This window comes from Prionailurus bengalensis, chromosome D1 (assembly GCF_016509475.1).
Source record: "Prionailurus bengalensis isolate Pbe53 chromosome D1, Fcat_Pben_1.1_paternal_pri, whole genome shotgun sequence".
NCBI lineage: Eukaryota > Metazoa > Chordata > Mammalia > Carnivora > Felidae > Prionailurus > Prionailurus bengalensis.
Genome location: NC_057346.1, coordinates 88,016,175 through 88,029,240, shown reverse-complemented (window position 1 = coordinate 88,029,240; position 13,066 = coordinate 88,016,175). Strand labels below are relative to the sequence as shown.

The window sequence follows — 13,066 nt, the reverse complement described above, 5'->3', positions numbered from 1 at the left end:
CTCATACACAAGAATCAAAGATGCCTCATCCTTAACAGGAGAGGAGGCAGGATACGGGCAGCTTGGTCGAGGCAGCAGTGGAGGCTTGCAGAAATTCTCTTGGGCTAGTTTTTTCTTAGGAGATGTGGGGAGGTTAGGAGTGGGGAGAAGGTGTGAAGCAGTTATCCCAGAGAGTGGGTGGGCAACTAGACTAAGGCAATAGGGAAGCAGTGTTGGGCAGCTTGAACACCCCACTCAAGGTTAATGGTAGCAAACTGATGAGACTAGTAAGCCCGGTTGTGTGTTTTTTTCCAACTGTATTCAGTTGCCTGGGTAAAGGTGGAGAGCTACTTAATTTATTTATCCCTAAGTTCCCCCGAAGATATCTGACCATAGAAACCTATTAACAGCCCCCAAAGAGTCTACATACAATTCTACTCTACGATTAGATAGATAACGGAGGATAGAAAAATACCAGTACCTCTTTCTAACCAGCGATAGATAGATAAATGATAAGGGAGGGACCAGGTCTGGAGGCCCACAGGGGAACACAGGCATTAGACTGGCCAGGAGGGCACCCATTAAGAGGGAGTAAGAGGGAGAACAAAATGGCACAGCTGTCAGAGTCTGAGCTTTGGAGTCAGATTTCCACTCCAGCTGAGTGATACTGGGCAAATGAATCTCTGTGAGATGTATCATAAAATGGGGGAACCATCAACTGCCTTTCAAGGATGTTATGAGGATTAATGATGATAAGCACTTAGCACTCAAGTTTCTAGCATATAACAGGCATCCAATCTAAGGAGGGAACTGTCATTATTAACCAGTCAGATCTGCCAGATCAACCAGATATGAAAGATGATGCAACCAAAACACTGTCAACCCAGGTGCCCAACCACCTGTGCACTAGGATGGTCTCTGGGGAATCTCAAAGAGTTGACATGACTCCCTGTCAATCTACAGTGAGGAACTTCACCAGTCAAGATACAACCTGCCTGCTTTAGCTCAAGAGTAAGTTGGTGTTTCCAGCTCCCAAGTTAATGTGCAAAAATGAAGCACCCTCCACTTCCTATAAAACAGTACATTTTGCAAAAGCTGCCATGCATCCCAGTATCGTGTGTTTAATGTTTGAAGTAATTTTAGACTTACAGAAAATTACAAAAACAGTACAGAGTTCAGTACCCTTCAGCCAGCTTCTTCCAATGTTAACATCTTACATAACCATAATACAACTGCCAAAATCAGGAAAATAACTGATAAATTACTATTAACTACTTGACAGACCTTATTTGAATGCTGCCAGCTTTGCCTCTGATGTTCTTTTTCTCATGCAGGATCCAATCCTGGATCCCACATTGGATTTAGTTCTCAAGTCTTTGCTAGCATCTGCCCACCTGTGACAGTTCCTCTCTGTCTTTGTCTTTCACAGTCTTGACATCTGCCAAGAGAACTGGTCAAGTATTTTACAAAATGTCCCTCGATTTGGGTTTGTCTGATGTTTTCTCATGATAGAGTCAGATTGAGCATTTTGAGTAAGAATCCTCCTGATGGGATGTTTTGCCCTTCTTGGTGCATCAAAAGGGGGCACATCACAGGGGTGCCTGGGTGGTTCAGTCGATTAAGGGTCCAACTTTGGCTCAGGTCATGATCTCACAGTTTGTGGGTTTGAGCCCTGTATCAGGTTCTGTGCTGACAGCTTGGAGCCAGGAGCCGGCCTCCGATTCTTTGTCACCCTCTCCTCTCTCTGCCCTCCCCTACTCGTGCTCTCTCTCTCTCTCAAAAATAAATAAACATTTAAAAGGGGGAGGCACATCACAAAAGAGTCACTACATCTCAGTCCTGGTGCTGGCACTCTAAGGTGGTGTTTGCTGGGTTTCTGCACCCATATCATATTTGATGCAGTGTAAAATAGAATCCCAGCCTTTCTCCTGGTCATAATGGAAAAAACTAGATATTTCCATTCACATCCCAACAGCTACACACCAATAAATGTAATTGTGCTTAGCACTCAAAGGGTTTACTTTTATTTCTTTCTTTTGATTATACTGCAGGCTATTTTAACCCCAAATATGTTTAAAAGAGGAGAGAGAGAATTTTAGTGACACCCCCAGCCCATAGCACTGACTCAGCCATACCCAGAATCCCTTCTCAACCTAAGTGCCCCCAAGTCCCACATGAGAACTCAGGTATCAAAAGAAACAAGAACAAAAATCATCAACCCCATGATGAGTACCATGTTCAAGGCTCTTTACATACATCATCTCTGTTTCTCAGAACTTTGAGGATATATGTTATTAGCTGCATTTGAGGAAATGAGGAAAGCTCAGAGAATTTAACTACTTTGACTCCTATCAAACCTAATATAGTAGAGCATGACCTCTAGATCACCTGATGCTCAGCCTCCTGACATGGCACCTGCTGTAATATTAAGTCTGACCAGTGTGGGAGGAACGTATCTTTCCTAGGCTCGGCCCCACAAATGCTAACAAAATGCATAATCCAGTCATAATGACAACTACTCTTTATATGGTGTGATCCTTCCCTGGATATTCTCTTTTTTAATTTCATAACAGCTATAAGATATGTTTGCACCCCATTTCACAGAGGTCAGAAAGAGCACATAACATGTCCAATGTCCAATATCCAAAACCAAAACCAAAACCCTAACCTAAGTCTGGCCATGCCTCTAATTTATAGGAAATATGCCACAAAGATACGATCGGCAAAATCCAAACTGATAAATTCCATAAGAAAACAACCTGGTTTTTTTCCCCTTGCACTTTTATATGATAGAGAGAAGTGAGAGAGAACCCATAAATTAAAAGATACTTAAAAGACACTTTTATAAATATCAGATGTGGAGCTTGTTTGGATCCTATTTCAAACAAAGTGTAAAAAGAAAAAGAAAATTTATGACATTGGATTCTATTGATATTAAGAATTATTGATTTGTTCAGACATGATAATGACATTTTAGTTCTGTTTTTAAAAGGTCCTTATCTGCTTTCCTTTTGGTGGCACACAGCGGCAAGATGGTGGTGCAAATCTCCAAAGAAGAGGCAGTGTGTCACTGATGGCATCTTCAAAGCTGAACTGAACGAGCTTCTCACTTGGGAACTGACTCAAGATGGCTACTCTGGAGTTGAGGTCTGAATTACACCAGCCAGGACAGAAATCATTATCCCGGCCACCAGGACGTAGAATGTCCTTGGTGAGACAGGCCAGTGGACCCGGGAATTGACTGCTGTGGTTCAGAAGAGATTTGGCTCCCCTGAGGGCAGTGTAGGGCTTCATGCTGAAAAGGTGGCCACAGAAGGTCTGTGTGCTATTGCCCAGGCAGAGTCTGTGGGTTACACACTCCTAAAAGGCCTTCCTGTGTGGAGGGCCTGCTAGGGTGTGCTATGGGTCATCATGGAGAGTGGGGCCAAAGGCTGGGAAGTCATGGAGTCTGGGAAACCCTGAGGACAGAGGGCTAAATCCATGAAGTTTGTGGGTGGCCTGATGATTCACAGTGGGGACCCGTGAACTGCTCAGACAGAGTGTGCTGGGCATCAAAGTGAAGATCATGCTTTCCTGGAACCCAAGTGGTAAGAATGGTGCTAAGAAGCCCCTGCCTGATCAGGTGAGCACTGTGGACCCCAAAGACGGGGTACTTCCCACCACCCCCATCAAAACAGAAGGGTGGGAAGTCAGAGCCACCTGCCACGCCACACCCCGTACCCACAGCATAACAGGGTCTCCTTGGCAGCTGGATCTGGAGTCTGGATATTGCTCTATAAGGACTTTTCATAAAATCTTTGAAAAAGAAAAAAAATCATAAAAATTAACAAAGGGTCCTTATCTTTTTAGAGATTCATATTGAAATATCTATGAATGAAAGAACATGACATCTTGCATTCTATTAAAAATTATATTGGGGGAAGAGTAGACGCTGTTACCATTGAAACAAATTGGCCATCAGTTAACAGCCATTGAAGCTGAGTGATGGGTAAATGGTGGGGGGGAGGGGTTCACTATACTACTTTCCACATTTTTGTGTATATTTGAAATTCTCCCTAATAAAATCTTACAAAAGAAAAAAAAATGCCCAAGATCACACATATTGCAAATGAAGGGCAGAGTCAGGACCTGAACTCAGGAGATCCAAGTCCAAACACTGACTTCCTCTCATCCCTACTGTACCTATATATCTCTCCTATGCATTTATCCTATTTCAAAGCTTATGTCTCAAAAGGAAATGCCACAACAAATCATTCTTAGAAGCCCAGAGTTTCTTCAATGAAAGCTGCAATACAATATATAAAATACAGCTGTCAGAGAAACAAGTATTAGTGGGAAGATCCCGTGATACACCATGGTGATTCAGAAACTTTCAAAACCTACACTTCCTTTGCTGTGCATACAGAGCAAATCAGAGAATGAGCCAACCAAGAGAACTAAGAGTCCCCTAATTGAGAAATGTATAAAACCAAGCTCTTCAGAACCAAGAAGAGCTGTTTGTAATAAACACAGAAAAAGTTCTCTTATGATCTAAGTAATAATGCATATTTAACACTTTAAAAAGTACTCTCAGGGGAACCTGGGTGGCTCAGTCGATTGAGGGTCTGACTTCAGCTCAGGTCATGATCTTGCAGTTCGTGGGTTCAAGCCCCACTGCTGTCAGTACGAAGCCTGCTTCAGATTCTGTATCTCCCTCTCTCTCTGCCCCTTCCCTGCTCATGCTCTCTCTCTCAAAAATGAAAAAACAGGGCAGCTGAGTGGCTCAGTTGGTAAGTGTCTGACTTCGACTCGGGTCAGTTTCAGCCCCTCAAATGTCACGTCGGGCTCTGTGCTGAGAGCTCAGAGCCTGGAACCTGCTTCAGAGTCTGTGTCTCCCTCTCTCTCTGCCCCTCCCCCACTCATGCTCTGTCTCTCTCAAAAATAAAGCATTAAAAAATTTTTAATGAAAAAATAAACTTTAATTTTGAAAAAAAGAAAATAAAAAGTGCTCTCAGATTAATTAATTCATCTTAGGCTCTCAAAAATTCCTTGAGATAATTTGGAGTACATAAGTAACATCCCTACCTTTAAAAATGAACCAAATGAGACATAAAGAGGTCAAGATTTGATACCTGGATGGGGACTCAAAGTCAGGATTTCATTCATTCATTCATTCAACAAGCACTGACACCCAGCCTGCTTTCTATTCTAAGTGCCTGGGATATAGAGATACTAGAGACCTAGGGTCTCTGGGCTAGAGGACTTTAGGATTTCCCCATACCCTTCTAACAGAGAGTCCAGGCAGGCAGCCCTTTCCCAAAGCCCATCTCCTGCCCACTCCCCATCCTGAGTCCCACATACATCCAGGATTCTGCAGAAACAGGTGGGCTCTCGGTGGTTCCTGGGGAGCCTTGTGCATTTAAAGCCTGAATGAAGATCATCATTTTCCTGGTTGAATCTCTTCTATTTGCCTTCTCATCAGTATCCAGATGATACTGTGGATATCCAGTATCCACGCAATAAATGACTCCAGAAAAGGAGTGGTGTCAACTTCATCCGCAGAAAAATAAATCACATTTATATCATTCAACTAATATTTATTGAACACTTACTATCAGCCAGGTACATGAGGGACCAATACGATGAATATAAGACAGTCTCAGCCATCCAAGAGCCTACGATCAATAGGGGCTATGATCACATACTTAACAGCATTAGGGGCGATGTTATTTTGTGTAACATACGATTGACTTTTTAACATTTAAAACTTTGAGAAGTCATAAGCTTTTCTTATTCTTTTTCTTGTTTCTCATGGCAACGTCCACTGACCTACACCTCACAATAAGCCACATGTTGCCGTATATCATAAATTCAACTCAGAAAAGAGGAGAGGGCTTGGGGAGGGATGAAAGGGCTTCTTAGAATTGATTGAAATATAAGGACTGACATCTCATTTTAAAGAACTTATTTTAAAAGAAAAGCACAGTCTAGGGATCACATGCAGCTGGGGGGAATCAAGGAAGTCTCAAGGGGGATGTAGCTTCTGAGAAAGACCTGGAAGAACAGGAGAATCCTGTGAGTAGATGTGGGAGGGCACTCCCAGTACAGCAGTGGCCCAAGCAAAGTGACAAAGGGCCAAGAAAAGGGCAAAACACACCCTAGCTACTAAGAATGTAATCCTTTAGGAAGGAGCACACATGTGTGTCTAAGAGTTGCCCTGGGATGCTTATGAACCGTCCTGTGTCCCACTCCTAGGGATTCTGACTCAGACGGTCAAGAGAGTGGACTCTGGGAATCTGTAGGTATGGGTGGATTGTGGACAATACTATGAGAATCAGTAGTAAGGAGGTATGGGTGAGAGACAGAACACAGACTTCATGGGGCAGGGATCACACAGACAAGTGCCACGCGATTGCCACAATCAGAATTACACCTGTCAAAGTGAGGTCACCAGACCAGCAGTAGCATCACCCGGGAACTTGTTAGAAATACAAATTCTTGGGGTGCCTGGGTGGCTCAGTTGATTAAGCTCCTGAGTCTTGGTTTCAGCCCAGGTCATCTCACGGTTTGTGAGTTCTAACTGTGAGCAGGGCTCTGCCCTTGGGATTCTCTCTCTCCCTCTCTCTCTGCCCCTCCCTACCTCTCGAAAGAAAGAAAGAAAGAAAGAAAGAAAGAAAGAAAGAAAGAAAGAAAGAAAGAATTTTTTTTAATTAAAAAAAAAAAAGAAATACAAATTCTCAGACCCTATCCCAAAAACTACTAAATCGGCAACTCTGGGGTGGGATCCAACAGTGTTTTAACAAGCCCTCTGGTGATTCTGATGCCTGCTCGAGCTGGAAAGCACCACTCTGAGTTCACCCTGGCAATGGTGTGTTATGGCCAAAATTGCATTAAAATTCCCACTAACTGCAGTCCTGGCTAACCTCAAATTATTGTTGTTATTCCGTCTTTTCTTCCCTAAAAGGGGAGGGGCTCCAAATCAGCATGGTTTGAACGACTTACTAATCTGCTTTATAAGTCACTAATAATTTAATGCTTGACCAAGGGACTGCAAAAGTATTAAAATGAGAGTGCTTAGTCAGCACTTCCTAAACTTTCAGGTGCATACGAATCACCTGGAGATCTTGTCCAGGTAAAGATTATGAATCCATAAGACTGACTTAGGGCCTAGGCTTCTGCATTTCAAACAAGCTCCCTGGTGATGCTGTTGCTACCAGCCCACAGCCCATACTTGGAGTGGCAAGAAATTACCTAATTCCACAAGTCTAAAAGCCCCTGTAGCAGGACACCATCTCCCCACCAGCTGGGCTTTCCTCTCTGACCTGCCCCACCCCCACCCCATGATATGCTCCAGCGGCCCCTCTGCCCACTCTCCCCACACACTCCCTGTGCCTTCTTTCCCTTTTCTCCTCATCAGCCACTGCAAGGAAACTTCCACTGGTACAGCCCCCTGCCTGAGAAGAGGGGCTTTCTGGGCCCACATGCCAGCGGAGGGAGTTAATGCGCTGCCCCAAGCACCTCCACCTTCCTCCAGAGAGACTCTGGCAAGAGGAAGGATCTGGCTCATTTGTTTGCAGAGCTAAGTATGCATTATTTAAAACACTAACTGTCAGCTTTAGCTTCATCTGAGGCTGTAAATCAACAGTCATTCCTCAGGGCCAGAGGGTCTCTTGTCACCCTCCCATGAGCTCCATCAGTGGAGAACAGTCAAAATCCCAGCTGGGACCACCGCATTAACTCAGTTAAAAAAAAATGTGATGCAGGCAGACACACATCCCTAACAAGTGTAAGTGCAGTTTCATCCTGCTGGATACACTGCGTCAGTCGCCTGTCCCACACGCTCATCAAGTATTCTGTGGTTATGAAACGTTTATGCTAACAAAACTGCAGAGTTGCAGCTCAGGACGTCACTGTAAATATTTATTAACCACGGCCATCAAGACAACAGCTTCTCTTACTTCAAGGTCCATTTTCTGGTTTGACCCACCAGGTGGTTTAATCCCTACTCTCTCTGTCCCTCTCTCAAAAAAAAAAAAAAAAAAAAAAAAAAAAAAGGTACTTCTTATATAAAACTGTTTTGTGAAAATCCACACGACCTCTTTAGAACAGCTCCACCAAAATTAATAAAAGGTTTCTGATATACAAACCAGGACAATAACATTTGAGCTCGATGAGTGGGGAGTAGCTTTGTGGATGCTCTTTCTGTGCATAGATCATAAAATGATGATTTAATCACTGGGGAATATTTATCACAAATAGTGTCAGATGATGTACTGTAAAATTTATGCATCTAAAAGCTCGAGTGTACAATATAAAGAGATTGCTCAGATGTTTTGGACTTATTGGCCCAGCTCCACTGTTTATTACATGGAGGCTTAATACTATAATAGGCTCTCTTTGAAGACTTCCTGTTGAAAAAAAAAAAGAAAGAAAGCCATTCAACAAATTATATTTACTGTGTACACTCAACAAAGGAGAAAAAAATAGCACCATCCCGATGACTCTCTAATGAAGGACAGGGAAAAAGTCTGAGGAATCATAAATCTGGCTATAAGGAAAGACGAGGGAAAATACACCAAGAATAGAAACACTCTGTGCCTTCAAAATGGATTCAAGAACCACCAACATATCCGTAGTATAAGCAGAAACCACCAAATACAAAGACTGGCTAATAAAAATTTCAAGGTATGATTATAATTAGATAGCTATCCACAACTCCATTACTCAGTTCTCATAAAGCTTGCCACTCAGCACTGAAGCAATAATAACTTTTTTTTTTTTTTGGCTGGCCATTTTTATTCTAGGCTGAAAGGAAAATGTAGGAGAAAACCATAAAGAGATGCATGGAGAGCTTCTGGAATGGAAGGTAAGACCTGACTTCTAGTCTGAGACTTTCAGAGAGTCTACAATATCAGCTAAGTGGGGGCACCTCACCAGAAACCCAGTGTTTCCATATCACATTCTGTTTGTGGTTACCTTCCTAGACCTCCCTGCACTGCTGGCCCCACCACCCGGCGGCTCTAGTAAGGGTTGCTTTTACTTTAGAAAAATACAAAATCTCCACCTGACTCCTCTAATTGTCTGGTGCGTATTCACAATGTTCCTGGACCTGTACACAGCAGAGTCCCAGGCACCCATTAAAATTTTCAAAAGGAGAAAGATGTGTCTACCTTCTTCTCTAGCATCTTTATTCCCAGTGACCAGAGCACAAGCCAGGCCACTGGGATGAATTCAGTACCTCCAAAGGAATGAATGAAAGTTCCCACAAACTTTTTCCACAAGCATACAAAGCCATAACAAAGGGACACCTGGGTGGCTCAGTTGGTTGAACATCTGACTTCGGCTCAGGTCATGATCTCGAGGTTCATGAGTTTGAGCCCCACACTGGGCTCACTGCTGTCAGCCTGTCCGCACAGAGCCTGCTTCAGATCTTCTGTCCCCCTCTCTCTGCCCCTCCCCCGCTTGTGCTCTTCCCCCGACCCCGCCAAAAAAAAAAAAAAATTAAAGCCATAACCAAAATCTCAGTAAGATCATGGGGCCCTGTCTGTTCAATTATTCAACAAATATTTCTTGAAAGCCTGTTTTGAATGCTAGGACATACCAACACACAAAACAGTCCCCGCCTTCATGGAACTGATATTCTAGTTGGGAAAGCAGATAACAAGCTAATGATACCTATGTCAAGTTATGAATGCTACCAAAAAAGTAAGCCGGGATAAGAGCTCCCCAGAGCATCCCAGTAGGGTGGTTACAGGAGAAGATCTTTGGTGAACAGTAAAGTAGAATTCTGAGGAGGTGAGAAATGTAGTCATGAGATGATACAGGGAAAAGCACACCAGGCAGAGGGAACAGCAAGTGCAAAGTCCCTGCAAGGGGGCCAGATGCAGAGACCAGAGATAAAAGGTAGAGGAAATGGCTGGAGGTGTGGGGAAGATAATGTACCGCAATGTTCTTAAACCTGGAACTTATAACCCACTCGTGAGTCACAACCACCATTTTAAGTCAAAACCACCATTTTAAAAAATGGTCAAAACCTCCATTTTAAAAAGTCAAAACCACCATTTTAAACAATGAAACAGGGGCTCGTGGGGTGGCTCAGTCGGTCAAGCGTCTGACTTGGGCACAGGTCATGATCTCATGGTTTGTGGGTTCGAGCCCCACATCAGACTCTGTGCTGACAGCTCGGAGCCTGGAGCCTGCTTCCGATTCTGTCTCCCTCTCTCTCTGGCCTCCCCCGCTCGTGCTCTGTCTCTCTCTGTCTCAAACAAACATTAGAAAAAAATAATAAATTAATTAATTAATGAAATAGAACAGGGGCGCCTGGATGGCTCAGGTGGTTAAGCATTCGACTCATGATTTCAGCTCAGGTGATGATCTTATGGTTTGCGGTATGAAGCCCCACAACTGGCTCTGCACCGACACTGTGGAGCCTGCCTGGGATTCTCTCTCCTTCTCTCCCTCTGTGTCCCTCCCCCGGTCTCTCTCAAAAATAAATAAACTTTTAAAAAAACACTTTGATATGAACATAGATTTTTTTTTTTACACAATTGTGCTTACATATTCACTAAATAGTTTCATGCTACAAAAATTCTCCTGAGGTGAGGTGCTGAAAAATCTTATATTTCAACTGCTAAATGAATAATAAGAACAATATTATTGCTGGTCTTCAAAGCTGTCAATCCCGAGCTTACAACTACACTCCTTTTAAAAAATAATAATAGGTGGGGCGCCTCGGTGGCTCAGTCAGTTAAGTGACCAACTCCTGATTTCGACTCAGGTCGTGATCTCACGGTTGGTGAAATGGAGCCCCGTGTCAGACTCTGTGCTGACAGCGTGCAGCCCCCTTGGGATTCTCTGTCTCTCCCTTTCTCTGCCTCTCTACCCCCCATAATAAATACAAACATACATACATACATACATACATACATACATACATACATAAAAATGTTAAAAAATGAAACAGAACAGAATGAAATAGAAATTACCACTGTGCACTGTCTGTAGTAAGTCTAAATACCGTTTGGTGAAATTCGGGTGATGAGGGAGGGGGGCTTCCTCAGGCACATACGGTGCATCTGTGCTGCAGTACAATATAAAATGTGCTTCTCGCAGTGAATTACAATAAAAACAAAATGAACACAGGGCTTTATAAATCTGTGCCGTCCAACTAGCCACATGTGGCTATTTAAATTTAAATTAACCAAAATTAATGAAAATTTAAAATTCAGTTCCTCAGTCACACTAGCCACATTTCAAGTGTTCAATAGCCACATGTGTGGCTGGTGGCTACTGCATTAAACAGAGCAGATATAAAACATTTCCATTAGAATGCTGAAAGTTCTCTTGGAAAGCAGTTATACAGATTGTTCTGTCTCTGGAGTCTGTGACCCTCTAATGTCACCTGATAGAATTACAAGTGTGTCTAGGATGATCAGATGAATGAATTTTCTGAATAAAAGGCTCTGAATTTATATTGTCTCGTAATACAGCTGGCATCCAGCTGGAGATAAAACCAAAATATGCTGAAAATCACCCTGACGCCGAGCAGCCATATGCATGGGCTGGTGAGAGTCAGTCTGCCTCGATTTCCTTCTCCATAAAGTAACTATTAATAAATAATCACCCATTATTTGTTTCGAATTATAAGGATTTCCTAGGGGAAAAAACTACGAAATTTATAGAGTCCCAAAGTAGAACACTTCAGACATGGGCAGCTGACCAACTGTGGTACAACAGTGTGATTTTTAAAAATCCATTTCCTGGCCCTGAGCAAGGGCTGAAACCAAATCCAGTGAGGCATAATATTGCCACATGTGACCCTAATGATTATCAACCAGGATTCTCATCAGAAGTCCCACAGCCCGAGAAGCAGTGATACCTCACATGGAGAGTTTTCAAGGCACCTAACTCAGGGGTGGTCGCCCTACCACAGGATAGGTCCTCATCCCGTGGTGTCTGGGGCTGGCTGCTGCTTGAAGGGGGTCTTTTACATGGTTGGGAATCATCAGTGTTTACAGCTCCTTCACTTTGGCCCTCTCTCCTGGCAATAATGTAAAGAAAGATGCCTATGGATGTGAGGGTCTCATCTCAGGCTCTGACTTCTGTGTAGCTTAGAAAGGAAATGAATGAGCCAGCATGAGCAATGTGGGCCAGGGAGTGACGACAGGGACTTGGCTGTTCCACGGGGCACCCCAAACAGATGCTGCTCCCTCTTAGAACAAGAAGGAGCAATGTCTACCTTGCATTCACACCTTCCATTGCAGCAGGACCTTGGTCCCCTTCCAGCTGCAGCGTGGAAAGTGTACCTGCCTTCTGGGTCCAGATGTAGGCACGCGAAGAAGGATCCCAAATGGGCATGGTACCCAAGGATAGTACATCCATACATTCAGAAGCCAAATTCAGAACAGGTAATCTGACTCCTAAGACTGATAATAGGATGGAGTACATATTTGAAATTGAAACTGCCTGAAAATCCATAATGGACACCACTTTGTGCAACCCAGATGCATATTGTGCAATCCAGCATCTTCACACAGGTGCCTAGAACACCATGTGCACTTGATAAATGTTTTCGAATGAGTAAATGATTGAATATGAAATGTATAATGCCCTACATTAACCTAAAATGGCTACAATTTCATCTGTCTTTCTGAAGCAGGAAGCAGGGAAAAGTAGACTTGCTTTGCCTAATATTTCACCAGTCTTATCAATAATGCACTGAGGAAAGAAACCATAAAGGAAAAGATTCATCGATTTGGCTATATTAAATGTCAGGTGTCAAAAAACACCATAAAAATTAAAAGGAAAATGATAAACTTGGGGGAAAATACCTGCAACATATGATAAAAATATAATATGATGACTCTATAAAGGGGTCTTCAAATCAATTGGAAAAATATACAGTGGCTTAATAGAAAAATGGGTGAAGTGGGGCGCCTGGGTGGCTCAGTTGGTTAAGCATCCGACTTCAGCTCAGGTCACGATCTCACGGTCCGTGAGTTCGAGCCCCGCGTCGGGCTCTGGGCTGATGGCTCAGAGCCTGGAGCCTGCTTCCGATTCTGTGTCTCCCTCTCTCTCTGCTCCTCCCCCATTCATGCTCTGTCTCTCT

General features: G+C 43.3%; 1 protein-coding gene and 1 pseudogene across 4 annotated transcripts in view; one reads left to right on the top strand and one right to left on the bottom strand.

The window, feature by feature from the left end:
• The window catches only part of KIAA1549L (KIAA1549 like), a 269,578-nt gene that overhangs the window by 217,574 nt on the left and 38,938 nt on the right, over window positions 1–13,066 (bottom strand). The window lies entirely within an intron of this gene.
• LOC122483677 lies at window positions 1,707–4,552 on the top strand (annotated as a pseudogene).